The sequence below is a fragment of the Arvicanthis niloticus genome, chromosome 8 (genome assembly GCF_011762505.2).
Source record: "Arvicanthis niloticus isolate mArvNil1 chromosome 8, mArvNil1.pat.X, whole genome shotgun sequence".
Lineage (NCBI taxonomy): Eukaryota > Metazoa > Chordata > Mammalia > Rodentia > Muridae > Arvicanthis > Arvicanthis niloticus.
The window spans coordinates 66,307,840-66,323,866 of NC_047665.1; the positions used below are offsets into that span (position 1 = coordinate 66,307,840).

General features: G+C 41.0%; 1 pseudogene; it reads right to left on the reverse strand.

Annotated features, from left to right (window-relative positions):
* Positions 1–4,542: 4,542 nt before the first annotated feature.
* LOC117714122 (large ribosomal subunit protein uL30 pseudogene) lies at positions 4,543–5,346 on the reverse strand (annotated as a pseudogene).
* Positions 5,347–16,027: the final 10,681 nt, after the last annotated feature.

Here is a 16,027-nt window from a genome sequence, read left to right on the forward strand (position 1 = left end):
ATGTTTCCTAAAGGTTCTGACTCCTGTGTGAAATGCCCCTTTATCAAAATACCCTTTAGTGCCAGATACCAGAGGTAGACTTTCTAGGCTAGAAATCTGGCTCCATGATGTCCTATTTTCTGTACCTTGGGAAACTTATTTAATCTTTTATGTTTGAGGGTTGCTCTATTCTTACCAAATGAGAACACACAAAAAAAGTCTACTTTGTTGAACTGTAACAATTAAGTGAAGTAATGGTACTAGAGTTAGGGCTGTACACGAGAGTCCCAGGAAAGGAGCTGTCTGCAAAGGCTAGTTGACTATTAAAACTCCAACTGTGGAGTGTGGAATGTTGCCATCTGGTAACCTTTGAGACATTTGAGGTTGGCTCTCTTCAACTCCTAAAGAGCCATTTCTTGCTTGTCTTATCTTGATAAACAGATTAATAACATTTCAATTGTATTAACTTAATAAAAACCAGTACGTTTTTAATGCATGGTTCTATACCTTTCTTTTTGCTGTGACTATTAAAACTCTATGCGACTGCTTCTGTGTTGGAACATGGAACCTAAAGTGACCTGGCTCCACGTCCCCTCAGTCATGGTTGGGTCACTCAAATTTGGATGTAGAATTATCTATTTCAGACCTTTTGAAGTGAGAGACATGCATTTTATGTGGACAGAGCAAAAGCTCCAGCTCCAGGAAGTTGCAGCTCAGCTACTTTTTTTTCCCAGAAAGCCAATTAAGAGACAAATGAGGACTGTGGTTCTCAGCAGGCACAGGGCTCTGGGTTCAAAGATCAGTCCTGCTTAGTTGAAAGATGACTGATAGAGGGATAGATGATAGATAGATAGAATGATAGAATGATAGAACGATAGATAGATAGATAGATAGATAGATAGATGGATAGAACGATAGATAGATAATAAATAGATGATAGATAAAGCAGACAGAGCCAAAAGGTGATTAATACAAGAAAGGAACCACATTAGGAAGAGGAGAAATCTAACCATCTGAAATGAGTCCTGAGGTCTGAAGAGATGACTCAGTGATTAGGGCCACTTGCTGCTCTTACAGAGCACCCACACAATGGCTCATAATCACCTGTAGCTCCTGTTCCAGAGGCTCTTATGCTCCTTTCCAGGCTCCATGAGAACCAGGCATACACATGGTATGCAGACATCCATATAGGTTAACACACTCATACATAGAATATAAAAATATTTAAGGTCACAAAAGTGCTTATAGCAGTCTCAGTGTTATATAGCCAAAACAAAGGTCAGATTGGTGGAACTACTGGTCCATGCTAATAGTTCAGGTTAGCTGAATCTGGCCAGGATTTGCTTGATCATCACCTCCAGACATGCTCTTAGGAACCAAAGTGCAGAGCTACTTTGCAACCATGAGAGTCTCTTGTTTAGGGTATAGTTTTTGTCTTTTGTCTTAAGATGCTCATAATTCAGACCTGTGGTTTCTGAGTTCTAAAGTGTACACCGGATCAGAGAGATCAGAGAAGGAAAGAAATCCAGCAGGGTGGAGTGTCAGGTCAGTAATTGAGTCATTCTTCCTGTTCCCACGGCCTATCCATCGCTCCATTTCTATCTAGGGCATTCGGGGGAAGGTGGGGCTCTTTTACAATAATGTGCGTGAAGGCTTTAACAGTGTGAGTTATGTAGATTTTTCTTTTAATTTTACTTTTTATTATTTACATATATTACAATCCAATTGTAGTTTCTCCTACCTCCACTTCTCGCAGCCCTGCTCCCTCACACCTTCCCGCTCCTTTAGATCCACTCCTCCTGTTTCCCTTAAAAAGAAAAGAGAAGGGCCCAGGTTGCTTGATTCTGTGGGGTGTCTTGTGATAGCTTGAACCCTCTGGCTCTGCTTAATGTTTGGCTGTGAGCCTTTGCACCTGTTCCCACCACTTGCTGGACAAAGCCTCTCTGGTGATGATTAAGCTAGACTCCTGTCTACCAGTATAACAAAATATCATTAATAATCATTTTATTGACTTTCTTTTTTTCCTTCCTTCCTTCCTTCCTCCCTCCTTCCCTCCCTCCCTCCCTCCCTCCCTCCCTCCCTCCCTTTCTTCCTCCCTCCCTCCCTCCCTCCCTCCCTCCCTTTCTTCCTCCCTCCCTCCCTCCCTCCCTCCCTTTCTTCCTCCCTCCCTTCCTCTCTCCCTCCCTTTTTCCCTCCTTCCCTTCCTCCCTCCCTCCCTCCCTCCCTTCCTTCCTTCCTTCCTTCCTTCCTTCCTTTTTGTTTTTTTCTGGTCATATTTAGTTCTCTCCTAGGAGTCTTGGCTATCCAGATTATGGTTCCTGGCAGTACATACAGTGTCAGGGGTGGGCCCCCTTTTACGACATGGGTTTCAAGCTAAACCTGTCATTAGTTGGCCATTCCTGCAATTTCTATCACAACATATGTCATAGGCAGGACAAATTGTAGGCTGAAGGTTTTGGGCTAGGTTGGTGTCCCAGACTCTCCACTGGAAGTCTTGCCTGGTTTCAGGAGATGGCTAGTTAGGCTCCTTATCTCCCGTTTCTAGGAGTCTTAGGTAGGGTGATCCTTGAAGAGTGGAGTCTCCATTGCACTAGGTTTCTACCTCACCCCTGAAATAGCCACCAACTCCAGTTGTTTCTCCCAGTACTCTCTCCCTTCATCGCCCTGCCCCCACCTGATCCCTCCTGTTCTCCTCCCCACCTGTCCCTCATCCACCTCAAGATTCTGTTTCCCCTTCCAAGGGAGATTCATACATTCTCTTTGAACCCTCCTTGTTACTTAGCCACTTTTGGGGTCTGTGGATTGTGGTATGATCATCCTTTACTTTACAGCTATTATATGTTTGTAATTGAATCCATCACCATGTTTGTCTTTCTAGGTCTGTGTTACTTCACTCAGGATGATTTTTTTTCTAGTTCCATTCATTTGCCTGCAAATTTCATGATATTATTTTTTTTTTAAACAGAGGAATAACTTCTCCATTGTGTAAATGAACTACATTATGTTTAACACTTCTTTGGTTGAGGGACATCTAGGTTGTTTCCAGTTTCTGGCTATTACAAATAAAGCTGCTATGAACTTAATGGGGCAATCATCCTCATGAGAGGATGGCACGTCCTTTGGGTACATGCCCAGGAGTGTGTTATAACTGAAACTTGAGGTAGATTGGTTCCCATATTTTTGAGAAACCACTATACTGATTTCCAAATTGTCTGTACAAGCTTGTGCTTCCACTAGCAATGGAGAATGTTCCCCTTGCTCCACCTTCTCCGCAGCATGAGTCTGTATCCCATCTTTTAATTGGATTATTTGGTTTGTTGATGTCTAGTTTCTTGAGTACTTTATGTATTTTGGAGATTAGCCCTCTGCCATCCGACATTTCTTGTCACCTTATGGCATTTTCTATCTGATCTTCAAGTGCCATTTCACTCTGAGCTTATGGTTGTAGAACGTATTTATATTTCAGGCGCTGTGGTTGTCTTTTTTACTTATCCATTGCCATGCTAAAACACCTTGACTGAGTCAACGGAAAAAAGAAAGAGTTTAATGTCCTTTTGGCACTAGAGAGTGGCTGTATGAGCAAACAAATAACAAACAAGAACTCACATCTTCATCCACAAGCAGGAAGCATAGAACACTAACTCAAAATGGGGGTTCTTTGAAACCTCTAAGCTCACCCCCAGAATCATATTCCTTCAAAAAGCTTACCTTCCTAACCCTCTCCTAACAGTCATGATCTGTTATGTCAAGTGCCCAAGACTTAATGGTGGCTCTTATTCAAACCACCATAGTAGATGTGACCCATCCAAGATGAATAATATGCAATACTTCTTTCACGTTATAGCCCTGAGACAGGGGATGCACGGGACATTCTTAGATAACTGTGCATTAGGACAAATGAGTAACCATGGTACGTGGGTTACACAGAAAGAGATGGGGTGAATTTCAACTGGTGAAATCCTATCTGGGAAAGTGTTTGAACCAGCTTAGGGTTTGTATTTGACCTTGCACAAGGACACTATAAGCTGTGCAATGGCTCTGAGGTGGGAAGGTAAACCATGAGTCAGCTGTGAAATAATCTAATGAAGTTGGAACTTTAGCAAGTCATGTCTGGAAATGCAACTCAGAAATCAGACAAGAAAGCTAGAATATTATCTTATGGACTTTGCAATTTATTTCCTGGAGATGAGAAAGCCATATGGGGATAAAAATCAGCCCCTCCTCCCATTCTATTCACTTTCTCCTGTTCCTTCTTCCTCTGCATCACCAACGAAGGAGCCGCTCTTCTATAGGAAGACTTTATCAGCCCCACCAACCTTTCCCTGTGCCCTGCGAAACTTCTGCGATTCCAGAAAGTACTATTAGTCCTCCAGTAAGGTTAAGCCCTACCTTCTGATAAGGCTATGTATTACCCCTTGTGTTCTTAACTACAGGGATGTATTCAAGAATGATAAATGCAAAGAAACTGTTCTTTATAATAAATATTCTTTTTTTTTCTTCAAATTTGCCAAGCTGTGACTGTTTATTAACTGACCAGATTACAAAAATATCAGGGGCGACACCTTAGTTCACCCGTCTAATAAGCCTGTTTGTTTATCTAGTCTTCCCTGTTGCCAGCATCTATCTCCACCTTCTACAAAGTGAGTTGTCTTTTTCTTCATTCCACCTCGTGGGGAAGATAATTTGAAAGGCCACAGGAAGTTATTTGCTTCCTTGAAACGTTTCCCAACTGTATAGATCTCATGAATTAGAACCTCCATGCAGATGATGCCAAATTTACCAAGAGATCGAGCAATCAAGGAATTATCTGTCAAGGCAATCCGCTTCTTATTGATTCTGCCGTAGCCCTGCTTGTAGTCCCAGCTCGTTGACTGACTTCAGGTTGCGGTAACCCCATGCAATGTAAGGTTCCACAATCCTCAGCATGTTAATTGAAGCCTTGTTGAGCTTAACAAAGGTGCCATTGAAGATCTGTCAAAGGCGAAGAAGCTGCAATACCTTGCGGACCTTTGGGCTTACTCCATTGATACCTCGGATTCTGATGACAAACGCGGGTTTTGGTTCTGCGGGCACATAGAAGTTGCCAGCTTTCCTTGCCATCCTGGCCATGCAAATCTCAGTCCGGTACATCTGCCTGTACTCCTTGTGATAGTGCTTTGCCTTCTCATAGATGAGCTTCCGCCTTGCCTTTCGAAGTGTCTTCAGGACAAACGTCTTCCTCAAGTACTTCACCTTCAACCCTGCGAAATTCCTTCGCTTTTTCTTAAGGGTTTCTGGCACAGCAGGAACCCTTTTCTTAAGGGTTTCTGGTACACCGGCAATCTTCTTCTTCTTCTCTGGAACAGCCTCCATGGTTCCAGCCGGAAAAGGAGAGATATAATAAATATTCTAATGACTTGAATTTCTTTCTTGATTAGTTTTGAATAAGCACCTGGTAGATAAAGTTTGCCTTTAGTCATAAGTTGGTAATACAAATTAATTAGTGGATAATTGCTTATATTAACATAAAATAGGCATTCTTTTGCAATAGTCCTAGGTGGGAATGCAAGCTAAGCAAGCACAAGCTTAAAGTGAAGATAGATGGGAAAAATGCATTCTGAATTCATAAAACCTATGTGTGTTTCTGTTGAGATTTCTGGTTTCTATGTATAGTTTAATTATAAACCACTATTATAGTGTAGTATACAAAATATAAAATGTCAAGACACTTAGGAGAATTCTGTTAAAGGTCGCTAAATACAGCTATATTCTGTGTGTTTGTTTTGTTTTACTGTTTTGTTGTCTGTGGTGACAGGTTCATATCTCACTAGCCCAGGCTGACCTTGAACTTGTTTGTGATGTTCTTGCTTCAAGCTTCCTGAGTGCTGGGATTAGGGGAAGTGTGGCAACATACCAAATGGAGTGTGTGTTTGTGTCTATGTTGGGGAAGCATGGACACTGTGTACAGGGTTGTTTTTCCTTAGCTACACCCCCTCCTCCTCTTCCTTTTTCTTTCTGATAGAAGATCTTAGTAGGATGTGGATCTCTCTAGGTAGACTAGTGTAATATGCATAATATTGGTGAATTGTCATGAGTTGTTCTGTTACTTTCCCTTGTTCCATGTTCAATACATTGACTCATCTAAAACTAAAAGTCTGACTATTGTAAATTGTTCTTGGACCATAGAGAACAGTGAGACTGTCTGGCCAGTGAGTTCTGGGACCCATTTATCTAGACCTCCTGGAGATGGAATTACTACAAGCACACACCACCATGTCTGGCTTTCTTGTCCCCACTTCCTTTCTTCCCCTCCCCCTTTCTTTTCTTTTTTTGTTTCACATGGCTTCTGAGGATTGAACTCCCATCCTCGTGCTTGCAAAGCAAATACTTTACCAACTGAACCATCTCCCAGCCTATATTCCTAAGGAACAAATAATATTTAAGGAGACTCCTGTCTTTTGTTTCTTTCAAAAAGGGAGAGGCTGACTTTACTTGTTCCTGTGTTTCTGTGCCTTCTCAGCAGCTTGCCTCACTCCTTGTCTGCGTCCTTTACTGCAAAGCAGTAATTATAAAAGTCACTGCTCCATGGCCAGGCTGTAATTATTAAACATAATTATGCCTACAAAGCTTTTAAAATATGACACAGAGCAGCCTATGCTCTGCTAGTTGTGTGATTTTTCAAAAAAACATTAGACTGCTTTCTTCTCCCAGTACATATTCTTTACTTATTACTTGTTTTTTTTAAAATATACTTTCTTTTGGAGAATAGTACTAAGTTCACAGCAAATCTGAGTAGAAGATCCAGAGAGTCCTCCTTTACACAGACTCTTCTTCAGCCTTGAGCTTCACAAGCAAGGCTAGGATTGGTGCTCATGTACAAACTTGTGATCACATAAGGTCTGTAGTTTACACTAACAGTCCCTTTTGCTTATACATTCTATGAGTTTGGACAGTTGTGGTATGGTATCTACTACTAAATTATCAAATTAAATAGTTTTGTTATCCTAAAAATGGTCTGTGACAGGCTTATTCATCTTCCTAGTTCCTACTAATCAGAAAACTGAAATTCTCTCTCTCTGTATACACACACACACACACACACACACACACACTTCTTTATTTTTATCTATCTATCTATCTATCTATCTATCTATCTATCTATCTATCATCTTGGTCATGCATCTATACATGAATTATTCCACGTCAACACCTGAGTTCCTTATGGACTTAATGCTCTTTATATTTTCAAGCTTTTTGTTTATCAGTGAAAAAATTGATTCCATTCTTCTCTGCCTTATTGATTTGCTTCTAGTTAGTGCCCAACCGCTACCCGATGCCAGTGAGCTAACCACATGCTGTTGTCTCAGTCATAGCTTCTGCCCCTGCATGACATCCTCTGTCTGCCTTGGGTGGCCTCATTGCTGCTACCTCCTCACAAACCAAAGAAAGAAGAAGAGGAAGTTATTATTTACTTTTTTGCGTTTTGAAGCAAAGTTGGAGTTTGGTAAGAAATAGAATTGATACATATTTAAACATGGCTATTATTGAAAAGAAAGAGAAAGGTCCACACAAGAAAAAGGAAAGCTTACATATTCAAGGCACTGATAGACATGGACTTCTCAGTGGACAGTCACTGCAAGTTGTTATTGCAAGAAGCTGGGAATCAAGACAGGACTATACTTGGAATTCAGTCATGGGCCTTATAACCACTAATGATGTATCTTTTCTATGAAGCCTCCTGAGATAAATATGGTTATAGTAGAACCCAGAGTCTCCATTTCTTGTTAATCTGCCTTTAATAAATGTTCACTTACTAAGGCAGGTGCTTTAGAAGGCCTGGGAGCAATTATTTCAGGCCCAAACACTGTTGTCACATGAGATCACTCGGCATGAGCATGGGAAAGCCTCTTATACCAAGCTGACTCCTCACTGAGCCAACTTCCATCTCAGTGGGCCCTATTTGAGATCCCTACCAGGCCAGACCTGCCACCTGTGTGCTGCTTTTGGGTAAGACACAATATCTTCTCTGTCAGTAGGAGACATGTTTGGCTTGACATGAGAGCAGCCTCTGTTGGCCAAGCCTAGATTTTCTTGGCCACCAAACCTACCTCAACAATGGCTCTGAGGCCCATAACAACGTATGCTACAAATACACACTAAAGTTCAAAAGTAAATACAGACGACTCCTTAGCTAATGAAGCTAGGCTTAAATTCACTGTCTGCAGGATCCATCAGATTAGTAGGGTTGTCTGAATCATTCTCATTTGAGCTACTTAAACTTCCTGATCGTCCTTGGTTTAGCTTTGTCAAGCTGTTTGAGAGTCTTAGAAACACATACAGTCATATATTGCTTAATAGATATTATGGTTTGTATATGCTCGGCCCAGGGAGTGACACGATTAGAAGGTGTGTTCTTGTTGGAGTAGGTGTGGCCTTGTTGGAGTAAGTGTGTCACTGTAGATGTGGGTTTTAAGACCCTTGTCCTGGCTGCCTGGAAATGAGTCTTCCACTAGCAGCCTTCAGATGAAGATGTAAAACTCTCAGCAATGCCTGCACTGTGCCTGCCTGTATGCTGCTATGTTCCCACCTTGGTGATAATGGACTGAACTTCTGAACCTGTGAGCTAGCCTCAATTAAATGTTGTCCTTTATAAGTCTTGCCTGCAAAGTTGGTTTGATCAGTAAATAACTGTTTTTAAGAAGCTGGTAAAACACATGGACAATAAACAATTGTTCAGTGTCTGCAAGAATTATTACCAAGTACAGCAGCTTGAAGAAGGAGACTGGGATACTCAAAAGCTCTATTCTCAGTTCTAGAACCCAAGGAAAGTGGATTAACATAAAACTAGAGAGTAAACCTATCTGTCACTAAGAATAAAAACCAGTCCTTCTGGTTGGTGTTAGGTATGATTAGGCAAAGCCAATTCACTGTGTTTTGAGTTTTTATATGTAGCATCTCAGTTAGGAAAATTAATTAAAAAAAACAAACCCCTAAATTTTTCAACCCTAATGATAAAAGTATATAGCAAATTAACTTCAAAATGTTATAGTGTAGGGCTGGAGAGATGGCTCAGCTGTTAAAGGTTGGGCTCACAACCCAAAATAAAAGCTACAGCATAGAATTTGTGTCTTGTTGGTAGACAGGCCAAGGGTTGATAGTTAAGAAAGATTTGTGGTAAAGCACTAAGTAATTGCTTGGAGCCATTGATGCTACAAAAGTAACAACTTTCTAGAGGGTGGAGACGAAAATTCTTGAGGCATTTGTTGGATGGTCTATTCACCTCAAAGCAGTCCACATTCAAAAACAATTGACATCTGTGTGCAGGAACTACAGTGAAAGAAGTAGAGAAGTGTTGCAACTTGCCATACACTGAGAGGGGATAGTTTTATTTTTAGGAGCTGTGTGGTGCATGGAATTGTCTTATCATCTTGTTTCTAGAACTTTCCATTCAGTCTGAAATTCTCAAATCAGAAAAATATTATTTTGCATCATAATTTTAGTTTCCAAATGCTCTGGTTACCATGTAAAATTTTTTTCAATATTAATAAACATCAAATCCCAGATTAACTGTATGAGTGTAAAAAACCCCACTAAAATATGTTGGGAATGCTCCAGATATTAGCCAAAAACGGTAAAGGTTAGGCTAATCCACCTGAAATTTAAATGAGAAGACAGACCAAATGCTTAGATCATTGTAGAGCAAGAACACAATGAAGTTCTTGAAGTAAGTCTCTTTGAGGGAAAGTTGAAAGAGTGTTGATATGTAGCCACAGCTGGCCTCAAACTCACGATCCTCCAGTCTCAACTGTGAAAGTGCTAAGATTATAAGTGTTACCACTGTAATGTTTATCCATTCTTATTAAGTTTGTTTCTTTCCCCTTATATCTCCTTATTTTAAATTATTATTATATATGACTGATATTCCTTTGATTTAAAATTAAGGGCCAGGGAGATGGCTGATAGCCAAGTTCAGTCTTACTAGGCACCTGTAATCTTACCATTGTTATGGGAAATGGGAGGCAAAGACAAGACAATTGCCTGGAAGCTCAAGGGCCAGCTAAACTGGCACTGACAGCAGCAAAAACAGGGACACACACACACACACACACACACACACACACACACACCATCGCAGCTAATGGGGCTTTTTAATTTTCAAGTATGCAATCCACATTGAACTATATCACCTGCCTTTTTAAATGATTGTATTTTCAGGTAGTGTCTTGCTAAGTTGGCTGTACCAAACTTGAACTTCTATTAGTGTTCATATAAAATTCGGACTTGAGACTTTCCTGCCTCCATATCTCAAGGACCTGGGTTTACAGGCATGTGCCACCAAGTTTAAAAGTGTTTTAACTTTATGTTTGATGAAGAATATTGATGTTATATAGAATTATTGGAGACAAGGGAGTTGTGGTTTGAATGTAAAATGTCTCCCATAGGTTCATGCATTTGAACTTTGGCTCTCCACTGGGATGAGCCATGAGGTGGGCCTTTGTGGTAAAAAGTAGCTAGGACTTGGATTTCTTAGGTTGTCTCAATTTCCTGTCCTCACTCTGCTTTCTGACTGCAGGTGCAATATGACCAGTTGCCTCATGCTTCTGCTGCTGTGATGTGCAGAACTTCATTGGCACGATGGGGCTGTAGTTCTATAAATTGTGATCTAGAACAAACCCTTCTTCCCTTAAGTTGCTTCTTGTTAGGAATTTGTCCAAAGCATTCAGAAAAGTAATTAATGCAGGTAGTCTGGTCCCAAAGTGGAGAAGAACTTAACAAGAGCAGCTTGTCATATTCTTGTTTGTGCCCTGTGTGACATAAGGGTACTCATTTCCTCTGGGCATCAAGAAGGTACCTCAAACTCAAACAGAACATCAGAACAAAACCAGGACTCCTAGGTTTTATGACTTGTTTCAAAGGGTCATAAAACCACAAGTCACCTTCTTTCTTTTGCCTTTTTCTTAAATACACATGTCATGTCTAAGTTGGTATTTATTGCTGTGAAGAGACACCATGACCACAGCAACTCTTATAAAGAAAAACTTTGGTTGAGACTGGCTTACAGTTTCAGAGGTTAATCTATTATTCTCAGGGTGGGAAGCATGGAGGAATGCAGGTAGACATGGCACTGGAGGAGGAGCTGAGGGTTCTATTGACTGACCGACAGACTGAGATGCACTTCCTCCAACAGCACCACACCTTCTAATAGTGCCACTCTCTATTGAGGCCATTTTATTCAAACTACCATAAGTCATTTCTAGAGTTGCAATGTCCTGAATCCCATTATCTTTGTCAAATGATAGGAAACTGGTTTATTATAGAACTAATGTAAATGAATAAGAGTTATACTTAGAGACTAGGAAAACAATAGTATATTAAGCATATTATCTTTTCTGATCAGTCAATCAACAAATTACAAGAGGGCCAAGGAAGAGATTGAGGTGTAGTTGGAGGGTAGACATGTCTGTAGATTTGAAAATGAATTATTCTTAATATAAATGTAAGCAGTGAATTAATTTGGTGGCTTTATTTATCTTAGTCTCCAACAACTGCACAGAGAAACCAAGATTTATTTAAAACTGCACCTCAATATCTGAGCAATTAAATTATCTATCTTTACTTTCTATGGTAATCTGTCAACCTCCTAGCCCCATTCCTTGATATTTACATATATTATTGATCTGGCTCTTTGGACCCCTTCTTCAAGGCTCCAATTCCTCCATCCTGGTGGCACATCTGACCCTCCTCTCTTTCCTCTTGTTAGTAGATGTCCCACCCTATTCTCTATTCTGCCCAGCTACTGGGTGTTCAGCATTTATTGACAGGGCACAGAATAAATGGTAAGAACTGTTTACACAAACTTGAGATAGGAAATTCTTGGTATAAGCATTTACAATGCAGTGTCTGGATTGAATCAAGATATGAGGACAGAGAAATCAGCATTTGAATAACATGAGGGCGAACTTTACACAGTGTACAAAATGTTACACCTACATAGGTTAGCCATGGGACTTCTCATTCTCATTGCCAAGGCCTAGAGACATGGGGGTACATGGACAGAGAGCATCTGGATTACCCTTTTGATGCTCTTGAGGTGGGCCAATAAGACTGGGTGATGCAAGACAAATAACTGGAAACCCCAATTTGTATATTTAGGAAGCAGTGAGTGTTGATCAGGGACAAGTTTCCATTAAAAAAAATGTGGGGGTGCTTCAATCCAGCAGTCCATAGAACAGTGGAAAACAAGTCTCTGTGTGAAGGCTTCCTGGGAAAGGAAAATAAACGTATAAAAAAGTGTGTGTGTGTGTGTGTGTGTGTGTGTGTGTGTGTTAAAGTTGTATGTACAAAGAGGAAGGGGCTATCTTCAGCCTTGTCCTGAAATGATAACTAAGGTCGAGAGATGGAATGTAGTATTAGACACTGGGTCAAGGGAACAGAGTCCAGTCACTTAATAGGACAGTGAATTGGTAATTTTTTTTTTCTGTTCATTCTATGGATATAGACATGGCAGCAAAATGTTGTCGATGAACTGTAGCAGGATATTTCCTGCTACATTGTATTTGCAGTGGAGCTCGGTGATTGGGCAGTAGAAGAGGTAGGCAGAGTGAGGAGTTGGAGGAAAAGGAGGGGGAAGAGGAAAGAGTAGGAAAGAGAGAGGAAACAACATGGAGGAAGAACCATGAATCTCTAGCAGTCCCGGGTAACAATTTCTATCAAAAGGTTAGATATTGGGTAACAATTCTTATTGGCTGGGCATCTTGTGTATTGATCATTTCCAAATATATAAATCCATTGGATAATCTTTAAGCATTAAGAGTCTTCCTTCTACTGTGAACTGTGAGCATGGTGGGTATTGTCTGGGGCTTAGCAGAGAACCATGAGGGTAACGGGTTGGCCCAAGGTCCATACTTTGGGGCATGATCTCTATGGAGCTGATGGGGGAACCAGCCGCACCATAACATCTCATGGGGTGCTCTTGGCCTCTGGCTGATTCTAGTGTGGGTGGCCCAGATAGTTAGCAGAGCCGGACTGTGCTGTGATTTTTCCAAATACCACCCATTACAATAAACTCCTTGGCAACTAAACCCATTTCAAAAGCCATGGCCATGTGAGCCAGGGGCCCATGAGTGAACTGAAAGAACACCAATTTTCAGGAACCTCTGAACATCACAAAGGTTCAGATTTCCACTAAAAGAGACTTGGATTATTTACTTATTTATTTTTATGTGGCATCAGAACTGAACCCCCAGCTTTGTTTATGCCCGGCAAGTGCTCTACTGCTGAGTTATATCTGTGTAATCCCTGGGCCTGAGATTTTCTGCTACCCTGCTGGAAGGTGTAATCAAATAACACTCTTTAAAGAGGAAAAAAAAATGCTTCCACTTTTCTTTCAGATAGTAGCCATAGAGAAGAGAAAACCAAAGGGACACAATTGGTGCTAAAATCTATAATGTGTTTCAGTACATTTGTGAATGACAGCTTGGGGGGATAATAGGCCTGTTGCACAGAAAGCAAGTAGGGTCATTGTGACTGTAAATCAGCTTTCAGCAGAGCATGAGTAAGTCCTGTAGAGCATCAGATGAACAAATGTCTTATGTCTTTAAGTATGCTGCAGACAGGCCCTTGATTTGCACCTGCATATTCTATAAATTTGCTTTTGGTGGATGCTGTGACCACAAAGAATGTAAAGGTAGGGTACAGCAAATGCCATCTTCATGTGTAGATGCCACTATTAGAAGCTGAAAGTCTAGTGGAAGTACTTCTGACAAGGTTTCATCTTCACATGTTATTGCATGCCTCTGGGACAGGAAAAACATTATTATTTTCCCCTTGTTCAAGATAAACCAGTGGATTCAGCCTCTGTAGGAAGAGCAAAATGACTATTAATCTATGTTTTTAAGTTGTGGGGGCAGGCTGGTTTGAATTATAGGTCAGGGGGTATAATTTTGCTTACTGCTGCAATCTAGAATGATTGAGCAAATATTTCTATGAAATTTTGCTTTGTTGGCCATTCATTATAAAAGATCAGGTATGGGAATTAAGAGGTGGCTCAGTGGGTAAGAAAGGTTGCTGCTCCTGCAAAAGGACCCGAGTTTGATTCCCAGCACCCACATCAGACAGCTCACAACTACCTGTAACTTCAGCTCCAGAGAATCTGGTACCCTCTTCTAGACATGTACCCACATGTGGCACACTCATAAACACATAAATGTAAGCAAAAATCTTTTTAAAAATCAGGTGTTTGTTGACTTAGAGTGTTGACCTCAAAAAAATTTTTGACATACTATATTGAATGAAGTATTGTAGGGCAGACATGAGAAGCTTTTGTGGCTCCTAAAAATATCTCTTAATGTCATTGGTATTTACAGATGATATGTTGCCTTTGAAAGTCATATGGGGGACAGCATCAAGGTTGTGTTGATGACAGTGTGTTTTAGTTTGGATTTTATTGCTGTGAGCAGACACCATGACCATTGCAACTCTTATAAAGGAAAGTATTTAACTGGGGCTGGCTTACAGTTCAGAGGTTTAGTCCATTATCATCATGTCGGGAAACATGGCGGCATGTGGGCAGACATGGTGCTGGAGAAACAGCTCAGAGTTCTACATCTTGAGCCACAGGCAGCAGGAAGAGAACTGGTTTGAGCTTCTGAGACCTCAAAGCCCAAAGAGGTGACACACCTCCTTCTGACAAGGCCACACCTCCTAATAATGCCACTCCCTGTGAGCCTGGGATGGGGAGCATTTTCTTTCAAACCACCACAGAATCCTTCAGGCACAAGCCTGACAATCTGAGTCCAAACCCTAAAATTCATTGTAAAGAAAGAACTGACTATGTAAAGTTGTCCTCTGACTTTCACATGTAAGCCATGGCAGGTATAGACCGTACCCCACAGGCATATACAAAACCACATATGTACGTGCATACACATCCACACACAAAATAAGAATAAAAAATAATTTATAGAAAAGATTAGCTTGCAAGAGTCATCTGGGGACCTGGGTCTGACTCCATAGACCCATAATCCCAACTACTCAAAGGATTGAGACAAGAAGATGGAAAGTTCTAGACTTGTCTAGGCTTCCATCTAGAAGTTGCCTGGACCACAGGGTAAGTCAAATTTCAGATATATAACTTGATGCTTTTTCTTCCTTGAACTGGAAAGAGTAAAATGAGAAAATGGCCCACCCAAGTCAATAGCAGATTAAGACAACACAGTTTTTCTTTTCTGAGAGCTGTGTAACCTTTGGGTTGGCTTGGATGCTTAGAGAATTTTTCAGTCTGAAATTGGTGAGCAGTTTAAAGATATATAGAGACCTAAGAGTTTCTATCAAACAAAATGACCTACTTAAAATAGAAAAAAGAGGAGTCGGTTCTATTCATCTGAGTCAGCAGCTAAAAACTCTTTTAGAGGACTGTTGTCTTAATTTCTTCTGCTCAGCATCTTGGGTAACACCTCTCAGTGGAGAGGGCCAAAGATGTACCAACTGGAACACCCCTTCTAATTAACACAGCACATTTTCTGCAGAGGCCTCTCAGGGCTGTTCACTCCATGTCATTATCCCATAAGAAAGGACTTACAGCTGGAAGTCACTGTCACTTAAACCCTTTCCAGGTAGCTGGGAGGACATCCTAACATCAGCAGACTCGCTCTGCTGCCCTACATTTCCTGGTTGAAATGGGCTATCTCTGCTCACCTGATCAACAGAGCCACAGCCAGGCTTTACTCTGCTCTGCAGACTCAATTGCCACTTGGCCTCTGCTGACTTGCAGGCATTAAGAATTCATCACCTGCTTAGTCTCAAGTAAGTTGGCTGCTGTGCCCTTCTCTGCTTCGATTTAGCAACTTACTCTTTGTAGACACCAAGAGCACTGCAGAAGGCCAAGACTTTGAAAATGTCTTTGCAAGGCTGCATCATCTGACTCTCTCTCTGACGACCTCACTTTCGAACCTTATTAGTTCCCCCCCCCCGCTTGAAAAATGTCCCAGTTATTGCTGAATTCAATGTGTGCTCTCTGCCCATCCCCACTTCTCTCTGTACATAACATGGCTATTATGAACTTAATGGA